The 15,878-nt window shown below is 43.8% G+C and overlaps 1 protein-coding gene across 5 annotated transcripts in view; it reads right to left on the minus strand.

Annotated features, from left to right (window-relative positions):
- Window positions 1-15,878, minus strand: part of ZNF516 (zinc finger protein 516) — a 108,338-nt gene that overhangs the window by 54,573 nt on the left and 37,887 nt on the right. For 4 of the 5 annotated variants that reach the window (XM_069957876.1, XM_069957873.1, XM_069957877.1 and 1 more), the window contains exon 2: window positions 2,953-3,048. The gene's annotated coding sequence lies outside the window, so the exon portion shown is untranslated. Of the gene's footprint in view, window positions 1-1,519; window positions 1,598-2,952; window positions 3,049-15,878 lie in introns of all 5 variants that reach the window. The other variant, XM_069957874.1, reaches the window with a different exon arrangement.

Consider the following 15,878-nt stretch of genomic DNA (forward strand, 5'->3'; position numbering starts at 1 on the left):
ACAAAAACACAGCAGACTTTAAAATGGGCACTGTCTTTTCCAAAAACATGTCTCTCCCTGCTCGATCCAAACGTTTGGCATTTCCCTAGGACATGTCTAATTTTTTTTTTTTTTTTTTAAACCACATGCAGCCTCAAGAGCAAAGCAGTCCTGGGACCATAGTAGTGTTAAGGTTTATGCAAAATTCAACAGTAAATGGTTCAAAATATCAGGATGTAAAGTGGTAAAAGACGATGGAGGTGTGATCCACATAATACACCAGAGGAGCCACTAAAATAGTTTAAAAGGGTTATCTAATTAATGGTCTGTCCTCAGCATAACCTATGAATAAGAGATCAACTACTGGAAGTCATGTGAACACAGCCTCTACAGTGTTTACCTTTCCTCATCCTTGCATTGCCACACTATTAGTGGCAAGGTACTGCAGCACTTCCCTGTTCACTCGGACAATACTGCAATACCTTGCTCCACCACTACTAAAAGTATGGCACTTGCAAAGGCAAAACAGCAATAAACATTCAAGAGATTGCAGCACTCACACGCAGCCCATCCAAACAATTGATAGTCAGGAACACTGGGATGTGACCACACACTGATGTTAGGTTGATGGTCTCGAGGACTCGCCATCACTTTTTTAAGACTCAATAACCCATTTATCATACCAGGCATGATTTAGTTAAAGGAGAAGTCCGGCTAAAATTTTTATTAAAGTATTTTATTGTCCCTTAAAAGTTATACAATTCCCCAATATACACTTATTACGGGAAATGCTTATAAAGTGCTTTTTTCCCTGCACTTACTACTGCATCAAGGCTTCACTTCCTGGATAACATGGTGATGTCACGACCCGACTCCCAGAGCTGTGCAGGCTGTGGCTGCTGGAGAGGATGATGGCAGAGGGATGCTCAGTGTCCCCCTGCCATCATCCTCTCCAGCGTATAGAGTTTCACAATCGGAACAGTTTAAATTACTGCTGGATCTCACCATTATTTATCCTTCCTAAAATCCAGCAGTTAACAGGCCAGAAGCAAAATGCTGATTATGCTGTTACACAGTTAATATTCTTATAATTGTATATGGATCTTTCTATGACTAGTTATTTGCTGCCACCTAGTGGTCGTTCTTGGTATGTTTTGTTTCCATGTTCCTTTATGGATACACCACCCATTTCCTGTGTATGTATTACCACATCCTGCTTCTTCTTGGTGTATTTTCCTGCATCATGGCTGCCTGCATCTACCACATGTAACAGGGCTCCTGTATCCTGCATGCTAAGCTAAGGAAAGCATCATCTTTTGACCGCATAATACTAAATCCATTCATTCTGCTGTATTCCTGTTGTTTGATGTACAGAATAAACCAGCTTTTGGATGAAAACAGTGTTGGTGAGTTCAGCTATCTGATAAGGATTGTCCTCAGTGGTTACATCTGCTTATACAGGCCAGGCATAGAGGTCTTACAAGGGATAGATCACTACAACAATAATCTGAGTCAGAATACTGATCTTCCGCATGCTCACCTCAGCAGCAACTTGAATATCACTCGTGACTCCTCTCACTCTGCAGTATTCTTTGCAACATCAGCAGTTTACTTCACTCTGTATGGCATAAACAGTCTTGTGAATGGTGAAGCTGTTCTTAGCAGAGCACAGGCCTTAGCAAATGGCTGTCAAAAGTACTGCATATCAAGTGCAGATCAATCTAGCAGTTCCCCTCTGTTAAGAATCGTAAGTCCAGGAGCAGAAATACCTAGTGGAGCAAATGTACCCCCAATAACAAAATACGCAACTACATTCCTACTCTGCATGCTGTGGGTACAAAGAATATAGGAACACACAAGCACACACACACACAACTGAGATTCAACCTCACAAACACAATGACAGCCTGCAACTAGATCATCAATAGTAAGGCTACTTTTGCATTGCATACAGCAGTAGTGACAATTTGCCACTTAGCTCTTCAATACAGAGCATACAATGCATTCAATACAGAGACATTAAGTGGGAGAAAGTAAACAAATAAAAAAAAAAAAAAAAAATTATAATTATATATATATATATATATATATATATATATACACACACACACACATACACAGTGGTACCTTGGTTTAAGAGTAACTTGGTTTAAGAGCGTTTTGGTTTAAGAGCTCACAGTTTTTCAAAATTGTGACTTGTGTAAGAGCTCCCTGTACTGGGTGAGACGGCGAGTGGAGGAGGGGCATGGTCTGCATAGTGTGGTCTACAGCCCTGTACTCTGACCCAGGAGGTCTCCCTCACTTTCCAGATCATAGCAGATCCACTTCAGGCTGGGGCTTACATCAGGGGACAGGACTGTGGGGGTAATCTCTCCATAGCTGTAACCCCTCTCTCCCCAGACAGAGAGTGCTGCATGTATGTGCCCACATGTACCCTGCTCATTCCTTCATACTCCCTGCAGTCTCTGTCAGCCCTCGTGTTTCAAATCCTCTCCATTACTGTACAGTAACTTATAATATCACAGATTCTGCTGTTTCTGAATGTTTGTTTCATCTGTTTTACATGTTATTCAGAATAATAAATCATTATTTTTGGGGTGTGGAACCAATTGTCTGCATTTCCATGATTTCTTATAGGAAAATTTGCTTTGGTTTAAGAGTGGATTTGGATTACAAGCGCCGTCCCGAAACGAATTATACTCGTAATCCAAGGCACCACTGTGTGTGTATAATATATATATATATACATACATATACATACATACATACATATAACAGTGGGACCCTATGCATGACAGGAGTTTTCCAGGTGTATGCATCTAAATAGTAGCCAATAAAGCTACATGCATACAATTAAATACACAACAAGTAGAATGTCTGTCACATTACAGGAATAGCCTCTCCATGTTTGTCGAATATACAGTTGCTGAAGCATTTGCCATGGTTGGCATGCTGGATGCTATGCACACTGACCTTGGATTGAAGAACTGATTGTCTCTGGCCATCCCCACACTATTAAGAAACTGGACCTGCTGCCACAATGGGACTGCAAGACGCCCTCTATACAAGCTGTAAGAAACAAAGAACACATAAAAATCACAAAAAATTACAAACTTTTATTTTATTGCAAAAATACACATTGAGGGAGAATTATCAAAGGGGTGTAAAGTAGAGCTGGCTCAGTTGCCCCTAGCAACCAATCAGATTCCACTTTTCATTCTTCAAAGATTCTTTGGAAAATGAAAGGTGGAATCTGATTGGTTGCTAGGGGCAACTGGGCCAATTCTACTTTACACCAGTTTGATGACTCTCCCCCTTTAAACATATGTTCCCACACAATATTTCTTCAATCAAATCCAGGAGTGGATTGAAAATGCAGAAAAGCTATGTTCACACACGGTTAGAATTTAGTGGATGGTCGCCATTTCATGGCAAACAATGGCTTTTAATACAAAATAACGGCCATTAAATGCTGGCCATCCACTAAATTCCAACAGTGAATAAAATGTGCTACAATATGCTTTTTCTAGCTCCTTTGTTTGTTTCTTTTTATATATGACAGTACCCATTTAAGTCTGGTTACTAAATTTGCACCAGTAGGTTCCATACAAAATACACCTAGTAGGTTTATTATGTAAAATAAACAACAATGCTGGCTCCAAAACAATGAACAATAAACCCACCAAGTCAACTAATTGTCAGTACAATTTCCCAACTAGTTTAGCTTTAAGCGGTCTAAATAACACAACAATAATAAATGTACGCCATTAGGCTTGCCCACAGTATGCAGCATTCTTTTATAATTATCTGCCCAACCTATACATTGATATACTGGTATGCTTATGGTGCGTTTACACAGACAGATTTATCTGACAGATTTCTGAAGCCAAAACCAGGAGCAGATTATAAACAGGGAACAGGTGATAAAGGTAAGACTGAGATTTCTCCTGTTTTCAAATCCATTCCTGGCTTTGGCATCCAAAATCTGTCAGATAAATCTGTGTGTGTAAACGCAGCATTAGAGAGGCCAATGTCACAGAACTCTGATTACAAGGTATCACCTAGTTGCTTACACAAAAGGGAACACCTCCATCACTCACACAGTCTTTCAGTCCTTCATAACCAATATATGTAAGATTCAACAAGAGGATTTTCACAGCTCCTTAAAACGTATCAAAGCCTTTTTGGGTACAACATAAAAATAAAAAAAATCTAAAACCGCGCCGACGCGTTGCGGAGGTGACCCTCCTTAATCGAGGCATATGTGTATCTGAACATTCAATTTATATTTGCAATTTTTATATTGCAAGTTGTATGAGAAAAAAATATATATATTGTGAAAAAATTAATATATGTACATTAAATCTGTTTTCAGGTTCATGCCTTTCAGGGACCGTGTGGACAAATGCAGGATCCAGTATGCCTCTTTTCTGAAGCAACTGGGTCCAGTCTCCACCTCTAGTGGGTTTTTCCACCTTTTCTATAGCTTGTATCCTGAGTGTTTCTGTGTTGCCATAATGGCATTGTTGAAAATGTCTTGAAAGACCTGACATGGCTCTACTGCCTTCAAATGGGGCCGTAGAGCGAATGTCATGGAGTTGTTCAGAAAAGCGGGTTTTCAATTTTCTTTTTGATGACCCTACATACTAGAGTCCACAAGTGGTACAGTGCGCCAGGTATATGGTGTATGTGGTATCACAGTTAATAAAACTCTGTATCTTAAAATCGCGACCTGTAGTATATGAAACAAAATGGAAATTTTTGTCCGCAAAAATGCACATCGGGCATCTAAGGGCAGCGCATTTAAAAAAAAAAACTTTATAGTCTTAACCAATTAGACCTGCTGTCTGTACCCGAGCCCTGGGGCCACAGTCCCCGAAAGGCATGAACCTGAAAACAGATTTAATGTACATATATAATTTTCTCACAATATATATATTTTTCTCATTTGTTATATTGTTTTTTGGTCATGTTATTATATGTTATGCGAGTCATGTGGTTCCTCTAGCCGGTCTGCTTTTACCCCCGCCTTTAGGGGGAGGACCTGCGGTAGGAGACACAACTTGCAACATAAAAGCATTGAATGTTCAGATACACATATGCCACGATTAAGGAGGGTCACCTCCGCAACGCATCGGCGCGGTTTTAGATTTTTTATTTTTATGTTGTACCCAATAAAGCTTTGATACGTTTCAAAGAGCTGTGGAAATCCTCTTGTTGAACACTGCATACGGGTGACGGCCCGCTACTTTCATCCACGTGCTCCAACCATGGAGAACTGCAATTCAGAGCATTCATCATTGGCAACAGGGTGAGCTGATCTTTCTCTGCTGAACAAAGAATATATGTAAGACCCTAGGGTATGTTAATGAGTGACACATGTAAAATCATGTTCCTCCGTCAGCAGCCACCCTATGGATAGGTCCAGATGAAACAGAATGCCAACTGAGCAAGGAGTAAAAAATTAAGAAAAGAAAAAGTAAATATTACTATGTAGCTGACAATCGTCATTAACACGCATAGGTTTACATAAGCAATAATGGGGCCAGACCCTTTAAAGGGGTTTTGTCATCTGAACACTTCCACAGAATGTGCCAAAAGAGTCTGATGAATGCAATTCGAGGCTACCGGAGGTGGTCAAGAAGCCTAAAACAGCCAGCTAGTGGCTTTATGCAGTTTGCGCAACTCCCATTGTTGTTAACCCCTTTGTGCTGCAGCTAGTTTGGGCCTTAATGACCAGGCTAATTTTTCAAAATCTGACCTGTCTCACTTTATGCTCTCATAGCTCAGTGATGCTTTAACGTATGCTAGCGATTCTGAGATAGTTTTTTCGTGACATATGGCACTTTATGTTAGTGGCAAAATTTGGTCACTACTTTGTGTGTTTTTTGTGAAAAACATCAAAATATCATGAAAAATTTAAAAAATTTGCATTTTATGAACTTTGAAATTCTCTGCTTCTAAAAAAAGAAAGTCGTAGCACATAAATTAGTTACTAAGTCACATTACCAATATGTCTTCTTTATTCTGGCATAATTTGGTAAACATATTTTACTTTTTTAGGGTGTTATGGGGCTTAGAAATTTATCAGCAAATTATCACATTTTCGTGAAACTGATTTTTTTAGGGACCAGTTCTTTTTTTAAATGGATTTAGAAGTCTGGTATCCTGAAAACCCCCATAAGTGACCCCATTTTGGAAACTACACACCTTAAAGAATTAATCTAGGGGTATAATGAGCATTTTAACCCTACAGGGGCTGGAGGAAAGTATTCACAATTAGGCAGTAAAAAAATTGAAAATTTAAATTTTCCAATAATATATACGTTTAGATTAAAGTTTCTCATTTTCAAAAGGAATATGAGACAAAAAGCACCCCAAAATTTGTAATGCAGGTTCTCTTGAGTACAACGGTACCCCATATGTGGGCGTAAACCACTGTATGGGCACACAGCAGGGCTCAGAAGGAAGGGAGCGCCAATTAGCTTTTCCAATGCAGATTTTGCTGAAGAAGTTTCTGAGCGCCAGGTGCGTTTGCAGAGCCCCTGTAGTGTCAGCAGAGAGAAAACCCCCCATAAGTCACCCCATTTTGGAAAGTACACCCCTCAAAGAATTCATCTTGGTGTGTGGTGACCATTTTGACCCCACAGGTATTACAGGAAAGTATTCAAAAGAAGACAGTAAAAATGAAAAACTTGAATTCTTCCAATAATATGTTCGTTTAGTTTGAAATTTCTCAATTTCACGAGGAACAAGAGGAAAAAAGTACCCCAAAATTTGTAACGCAGGTTCTCCTGAGTACAATGGTACCCCATATGTGGGCATAAACCACTGCATGGGCACACAGGAGGGCTCAGAAGGGAAGGAGCGCCAATTAGCTTTTTCAATGCAGATTTTGCTGCAGAAGTTTCCGAGCGCCAGGTGCGTTTGCAGAGCCCCTGTAGTGTCTGCAGAATAGAACCCCCCCAAAAGTCACTCCATTTTGGAAAGTGCACCCCTCAAAGTATTCATCTTGGTGTGTGGTGACCATTTTGACCCCACAGGTATTAGAGGAAAGTATTCAAAAGTAGACAGTAAAAATGAAAAACTCAAATTTTTCCAATATTATGTTCTTTTAGTTTGAAATTTCTCAATTTCACGAGGAACAAGAGGAAAAAAGTACCACAAAATTTGTAACGCAGGTTCTCCTGAGTACAATGGTACCCCATATGTGGGCATAAACCACTGCATGGGCACACAGGAGGGCTCAAAATGGAAGGAGCGCCAATTAGCTTTTTCAATGCAGATTTTGCTGAAGAAGTTTCTGAGCGCCAGGTGCGTTTGCAGCGCCCCTGTAGTGCTAGCGGAGTAAAATCTCGCCATAAGTCACTCCATTTTGGAAAGTGCACCCCTCATAGAATTTATTTTGGGGTGTGGTGAGCATTTTGACCCCACAGGTATTTGAGGAAAGTATTCAAAAGTAGACAGTAAAAATGAAAAACTCGAATTTTTCCAATAATATGTTCCTTTAGTTTGAAATTTCTCAATTTCACGAGGAACAGGAGAGAAATGTCACCCCAATATATGTAACACAGGTTCTCCTGAGTAGAACGGTACCCCATATGTGGGCATAAACCACTGCATGGGCACACAGCCGGGCTCAGAAGGGAAGGAGCGCCAATTAGCATTTTCAGTGCAGATTTTTCTGAAGAAGTTTCTGAGCGCCAGGTGCGTTTGCTGAGCCCCTGTAGTGTCAGCAGAATAGATTCCCCCCAAAAGTCACCACATCTTGGAAAGAGCACCCCTCAAAGAATTCATCTTGGGGTGTGGTGACCATTTTTACCCCACAGGTATTAGAGGAAAGTATTCAAAATTGGCCAGTAAAAATGAAAAACTCGAATTTTTCCAATAATATGTTGGTTTAGTTTGAAATTTCTCAATTTGACGAGGAACAGGAGAGAAAACGTACCCCAAAATCTGTAACGCAGGTTCTCCTGAGTACAACGGTACCCCATATGTGGGCATAAACCACTGTATGGGCACACAGCAGGGCTCAGAAGGGAAGGAGCGCCGATTTACAGGAGCAAAACCGCAGCTAGTAATGGTTATTAGAATAGCGCAGTTACTAAAATAAGATAAAAAAAAAATGAGATTACAGGTAATGTGGGGAGGTTACAAGCAACCAGGGGTGGTTATGGGCAACCTGAGGTGGTTACAGGTAATCTGGGGTGGTTACGGACAACATGGGGTGGTCACGGGCAACCTGCTGTGATTACGGCAACCTGGGGTGGTTACAGGCAACGTGGGGTGGTTACAGGCAACGCGGGGTGGTTACAGGCAACGCGGGGTGGTTACGGGCAACGTGTGGTGGTTATGGGCAACGTGTGGTGGTCACGGGCAACCTGCTGTGGTTACGGCAACGTGGGGTGGTTACAGGCAACGTGGGGTGGTTACAGGCAACGTGGGCTGGTTACAGGCAACGTGGGCTGGTTACAGGCAACGTGGGCTGGTTACAGGCAACGTGGGCTGGTTACAGGCAACGTGGGCTGGTTACAGGCAACGTGGGCTGGTTACAGGCAACGTGGGCTGGTTACAGGCAACGTGGGCTGGTAACGGGCAACGTGGGCTGGTTACGGGCAACCTGCTGTGCTTACAGACAATCTGGGATGGTTACGGGAAACGTGGGGTGGTTACGGGCAACCTGCAGTGCTTACAGACAATCTGGGGTGGATACGGGCAACGTGGGGTGGTTACGGGCAACCTGCAATGCTTACAGACAATCTGGGGTGGTTACAGGCAACGTTGGCTGGTTACGGGCAACCTGCAGTGCTTACAGACAATCTGAGGTGGATACGGGCAACGTGGGGTGGTTACGCGCAACCTGCAGTGCTTACTGACAATCTGGGGTGGTTACGGGCAACGTGGGGTGGTTACGGGCAATGTGGGGTGGTTACGGATAAACTGAAGTTCTTATAGGCAATCTGGGGTGGGTACCTGTAATCTGACATGGGCACCGCAATCTGGAGGGGGTCATTGGCAATTTGGGGTGGTCAGAGGCAAGGTGCGGTGGTCAGAGGCAACGTGCGGTGGTCAGAGGCAATGTGCGGTGGTCAGAGGCGACGTGCGGTGGTCAGAGGCGACGTGCGGTGGTCAGAGGCGACGTGCGGTGGTCAGAGGCGACGTGCGGTGGTCAGAGGCATTGTGGCGTGGTCAGAGGCATCGTGGCGTGGTCAGAGGCATCGTGGCGTGGTCAGAGGCAACGCGCAGTGGTTACGTGCAATCTGGGGGGGTTACATGTAATCTGGCATGATTACGGGGAACCTGGGGGGGGTTATGTGCAACCTGGAAGGGTTACAGACAATCTGGGATTGTTACTGATAAACTGAAGTGCTTATAGGTAATCTGGGGTGGGTACATGTAATTTGGGGTGGTTACGGGCAATCTGGAGGGGGTCACTGGCAATTTGCGGTGGTTACGGGCAACGTGCGGTGGTTACGGGCAACGTGCGGTGGTTACGGGCAACGTGCGGTGGTTACGGGCAACGTGCGGTGGTTACGGGCAACGTGCGGTGGTTACGGACAACGTGCGGTGGTTACGGACAACGTGCGGTGGTTACGGGCAACGTGCGGTGGTTACGGGCAACGTGCGGTGGTTACGGGTAATCTGGGGAGGGGTTAGGGGTAATTTGGGAGTAAACTGCAATTATTACTATAATAAAAAGTGTGTGTTTTATTTTTTTGTATGTTTGTCACTTTTTGTACTTTACATATTCATTTTCACTGTATTACTATGATTACTGTGATATTTTCTATCTCAGTAATCATAGTTCAGTGACAGAGACCAAATTGGTCTCTGTCACTTTAAATTTTCAGAGTTGGCTGGTTGTGAAGCGCATGCGCACTTCATAACCAGCCAGGACGTCGAGGAGGAAGGAGCTCCGTCGATCCGGTGAGTATATGGGGAAGGGGGGGGTGACTGGGGGACGGGGGTGACAGGGGGGGTGGGGGGCGACTTGGGGGGTGGGGGGACATCACTTTTTATCCCCTGTCACCAATCATTCATGGTGACAGGGGATAAAAAGTGCCGGGAGCACATGGCACAAGCGATCAGCGGTATATAGTATATACCGCTGATCGCTTGTACCGGGACCCCACAGGGGGGTCCCCGATGACTGCCCCATGCTCTCCGCTACCTCCGGTGGCGGAGAGCATGGGGCTTTCATTCATTTTAACCTTTTAATCGCTGTGAACCGACGTTAGTCGGTTCACAGCGATAGCGGCGGCCATCTTGGAAATGATGGCCGCCGGGGGAGGGGGGTTAGTTATCGGGGCACTAGGGGGGGCTGATCTGAGGTCTGGGGGATACTTATTTCATCTCCCCCCGCCGTAGATTCACGGCGGGGGGAGATGAAAGGTGGCGGCGGCACCGGTACTCTCATTTACCGACGGTCGCCGCTATAACGTTAATAGCGGCGATCGTCGGTAAGGGGGGGGGGCCGGGACGGACCTCACACACTGCCCCAACCCCTCAGCTACCTCCGGTAGCCGGGGGGATGGGGTGGGGGCCGTCCCGGCCCCGCAGCCTTATTCTCTGCCATCGCCGTAAAAAGCTGATGGCAGCAGAATAAGGCCCATTAGTGACCGCCGTAGAAAGCCGTATCGGCGGTCACTAAGGGGTTAAAGAAAGGTGCAGACAATGTAGCACCACGAACTGTACACTGTTTCCACACCTCAGGAACCCTAACAAGAGCATAGCACTACATGCTATGCTGGTTATACAGCTCGCATTACCTCAACAGGAGTTAACCTGAGTCAAAAATGCCACCATCTATAACTGCAAGCAGGCCAGAAAAGGATTGGAGGGCCTCTAGTCAAAAGATAGGGTGGGTCCCAGTGGTGGGACCCACATATATCAGATATATACAGCACTATCCTGTGAATAGGCCATACATGCCACAGATGGGCATGATGAAGACCAGTGCAGAAAGGGGTGGACTAATTAAAATAGGGATCGTGCATGGAACTCAAGTCAGTGTAATGCTACGTATACACAAAACGATTATCGGGCAAATTTTCACGATAACGATCGAATTCGATAATCGTACGTGTAAACGCGGCGAACGATCGAAAAATCGTTCATTTTGATCTTTTAACATGTTCATAAATCGTTGTTCGCCGATCACGCGATAGTCCGGCCGCCCCGCTTGCAGCCTGGCCCCCCCGCTCATCCGCAGCCCCTTGCGCCGGCTCGATCGCCACCCCCGAAGCCCCGATCGCCTCCCCCGCCGCAGCTCCGATTGCCACCCCGCCGCCGCTCCGATCGCCACCCCCATCCGCCGCCGCTCTGATTGGCTGAAGAGATGAGCCGGGAATTTCAAATGGCTCCCCTTCAGCCAGTCAGTGCTGAAGAGTAGCACTGATTGGCTGAAGAGGAGCCGTTTGAAATTCCCGGCTTATCTCTTCAGCCAATCAGTGCGTTGAAGAAGGGAGCCGAGGATGTCCGAAGACCTTCTGCGCGGAGCAGGTAACGTATGTTCTTCGCCGCGGCGGTGGTGGCGATCGGAGCGGCGGCGGGGTGGGGGGGCGATCGGAGCAGCGGCGGGGGCGATCGGAGCAGCGGCGGGGGGCGATCGGAGCAGCGGCGGGGGGCGATCGGAGCAGCGGCGGGGGGCGATCGGAGTAGCGGCGGGGGGCGATCGGAGTAGCGGCGGGGGGCGATCGGAGCAGCGGCGGGGGGCGATCGGAGCAGCGGCGGGGGGCGATCGGAGCAGCGGCGGGGGTGGCGATCGGAGCGGCGGTGGGGGCGATCGGAGCGGCGGGGGTGGCGATCAGGGCGGCGCAGGGGGCTGCGCTTGAGCGGGGGCGGGCCGGGCTGCGGGCGTACGATCGCAAAATGATTTTTTCCGTACGATATATCGTACCGTCTAAAAGCTGATCGTTATAAAAAAAAAAATTGTTACTTCGAAATCGTTAATCGTACGATCGGGCCAATAATCGCCTCGTGTAAATTTAGCATAAGGGTCCATTTACACAGAAAGATTATCTGACAGATTATCTATCAAAGATTTGAAGACAAAGCCAGGAACAGACTATAACAGAGATCATGTCATAAAGGAAAGCCTGAGATTTATCCTCTTTTCAAATCCATTCCTGGCTTTGGCTTCAAATCTTTGGCAGATAATCTGTCAGACAATCTTTCTGTGTAAATGGACCCTTAAGACATATCCAGCGCCAGTACCATGAAGGGATATTCACATTTGGCAGTGGCCACTGTCCTGTTCAAAAGGATGCTTGCAGAAAACCATGTGCTCACCTACGAAAATACATCCTCTAAATGAACTGAAGTGACTTCCAATCCCAGATTTCAATCTGCAGCATGTGAATATATCCTACATGTTCCAATGGACACCTGAACACAGGTCGATTACGAGTAGCTGAGTCAATCAAGAAAAATAAAAATTTACATTTCTTATACACTACAGCTTAACTGCAGGGGGGTCTCTGCTATACAGATTGGTTTACAATTAGGGGCTATATATGCTATATATATTTAAAGCATCGAGACAGTTCATAGTGTTATAAACAGAAAAGACTGGGAGATATAAAATGCCAGTATATCTTTATCACACTGACTGCAGTTGTTCATTTCTTTTATTACATGCTAGATGCTTGACTGAAGGTGCACTTCTCTGCTAGCCTGTGCATAGGCACCATGAATTTAAGGCTGATTTTGCTTGTACATAGTTAAAAATAACTAAATGACATCCATAAGTTTTACAATTGATTGGTCTCCACGTAATTATTGCTTTTCAGCAGTAAATCCCCTGGAGGGGGGAAATGCAGCTGCCACAGATCAAGATGCACTAAAGAGCTATGGAGTAAAAAGGCTTAGGGAATGTATTCCTGGGAGCGACACGCAAATGGGAATATCTGCATTCATGCCTACCGTGCAATAGGAGATCAAACCTGGGTTACAAACAAATACCAGTAACCCAATACACGTATGAATATTCAGCTACCAAAGTTTATCGTATGGCTTCACCAGATAATACCAGTGTAGGAAGCATTCTCATAGCACAATCAATTATTTATTTCATCATACAAGCAAATGGAAATCTACTAGTCAACGTGAAGAGAGTACAGAAGCAAAGCGCTGAGTGCAAAACTACGCAATTCACCTTATATTACACTTGGCAATTTGCCTTGACCAATATGTTCACATATATACCTCCCATGTGAGCTAAATCTGGAAACTAAATATAGTTCTTTTTCTTCTAGGTTCTCTCGTGATGTAAAGAAAAAGCAAAAACACATGTATCACGATAGCTGTCTGACACCATGTAACATCTAGATAGATTATTTTCTCAGCCATTTTTAGGTAGAATTTTTCTGTAAACCTTGTATATTTAAAGAGAAAACCCCTTGACAGATTTCCTGAGGACAGCAAGCGGACTAGTAAATGCAGTAGTGGTGTCACCACGGCTCTAGCATGGTCCTTTGAGGTTTCATATTGTAACCTTTGCTTTGTTTTCCTACAGGTTAAAGTCCTATCAAGCAGAGTGTTTATCACTAGAACTAGTAAAAAAAAAAAAAAAAAAAAAAAAAAAAAAAAACGAATGCAGGTAAATGAGAGGAGGGGTTCTTCTGTAAAATAAAACATCTTGTTATCTTATAATTTGTCAAAGTAAACTCAGTGTGCTCTACAATAATGTTAGGAGTACGCGTTCTCTCCAGCAGAAGTGATACAAGATGAAACAAAACCTATGGCCTTCATACACCAGGCTGAAAGGCTTCCAAATGGAATGAAGGCCATCTGCTCCTGCTAACTGCGCTGGGAGGATCTGAATCACATTTCTTGGCATTTAACCTCACCTCAAAAGGAGAAAAGTGCTGCAAACAGTCAGGACAATTAACTAGTGTATTTAAGTTCACTTCTACATCATGTATATGAACAGAGGAGATGGTTAAAACACACTTTAATGGAAAAGAAAAAAATATGTGGAAGTATAAAAATATATATATATTAATCACACTCCAAAGTAGTCGGAGAACTGACAAACACACTGAAGTATATACAGACCTCTAATTTTCCTTCTGGTGGTAGGAAGCTACAGAACTCCTATTGCAATAGGTTCCTAATGGATTCTGGTAGCAAATTTAAATGATGTGTCAGAAATATTACACAGCCCCTTCCTCAGCAAAAGATACACTGCTTCATGTGTTAAAGAATACTCTGATAAAATCCTTGGAATATATCCGTATTATCAAGTCATGAAACAGATATTTGGCACCTCTGTAATCATATAAACCAATACAATAAAGAAAACATGCTATTTATAGTCTTCAATGCATGAATACACACACACAAAGGGTTAACAGAAGTGTTGTCAATATCTGGGAACAATTACATCTGCAACTAGTACTAAGAGCAGCCATATGTAAAGCAAATTCTGTCTTATGGGTGGTGCTCCAAACACAAACCACACGTACGTGATCTGAGGTGAATATAAAAAAAAAAAATCCATTGAAAAATAGACGTCTATCTGTAAAGCAGTTTTGCTATGGAATAGCAGCTTTGCAGGGGGAGGGGGCTGAACAGATAAGCACAGTTTAGATATATGACACACATACAGGTTCAATCTACACTCAGTGCAATAAACAAAGCCATGGGAAAGTAGGGAAAATAATTTCATTGTTCTGGCTCCTCCATATGGTATTGAGCACAGACTAGCAAATTAACAAAGACAGGATAGAAAAACATTATAACTAATCCGCACTGAAACGGATTACAGAACTGCCAGCAGGATCTCCAACCCAAAACTCATCACAAGAGAAATACAAGTAGAGGGAAAAAACAACCTGTGCAGAACAACATCACCAGAGAGTAATGCAGAAACCAGAAGAGCTGCAACTCAGACTATATACACACACACCTTACACAAAGGTCGAGTATATGGCTGCAATACCTTGGAATATGAAAAAAAAAAATTATATATATATATATATATATATATATATATATATATATATATATATATAAATTAGACACTGGTGTTCCTGAACAATATAGCCTTGTCTGTATTAACAGCAGCAACCTATCCTCTTGTGAGCTTGTAGTCTACTGACACATGCCTAGTATTTGTCACATCATTTACCACAACAAGATTGCCATAGTGCTAGAAGCAAAAGGAGATCTAGAAATCTAGGCTGAGAGCAGAGAGCAGCGTCCTCCAATCTTCCTCCTTATCTAAGCTAATTGCGGCTTGGCTTTTATTTTGGCATTATAGCCTACTTAGGCTATTGGAGCCTGCAGCATTGGTGAAATGAAGCGCTTGAGCAAAGTCAGAAAATCCACCATTCGTTCCATGAGCTAAGTAGTTATTAACATGATATAATCCATGCTCAGCTACTGCTGCTTGTAGTCTTCAAGAGGTTTGCAGGCTCTCTCTCCTCTAACCCTATACTGCTACATTGCATGGAAAGGGACTCCCACAAACACACAACCACCTGAACACAGAGGGAATAAACTCCGAGCACACAATAATAATAATAATAATCACCACCACCATCATCACAACTTAATAAAAGAATCCGGGGGGGGGGGTAGAAAAGATGTCCACAAAAAATGCCTTAGAAGGCCACATTATTGTACTACAGCATGGCCTACTCCTGTAATAAAAGATTGCATTCAGGAATACTGTACTACACTGTACATTAAAATGATAAAAGGCTAACAAGCCAGCAAAGGTTTCTGTGAGCATATGAAGGCATAATCCTACAGTATGGATGCAGCCAGCCACATCTAGTGCAATAGTGGAGAGCATGTTGTAGGCCCTGCAAGTCAGATCATACCAAGATGTAAGCCCCACATACAGAGAACATAGCCTGCAGCATCAACTTCCACAGAAAGAGGATTTCAGA

Source organism: Dendropsophus ebraccatus, chromosome 2, assembly GCF_027789765.1.
Source record: "Dendropsophus ebraccatus isolate aDenEbr1 chromosome 2, aDenEbr1.pat, whole genome shotgun sequence".
In the NCBI taxonomy this organism is placed as follows: domain Eukaryota; kingdom Metazoa; phylum Chordata; class Amphibia; order Anura; family Hylidae; genus Dendropsophus; species Dendropsophus ebraccatus.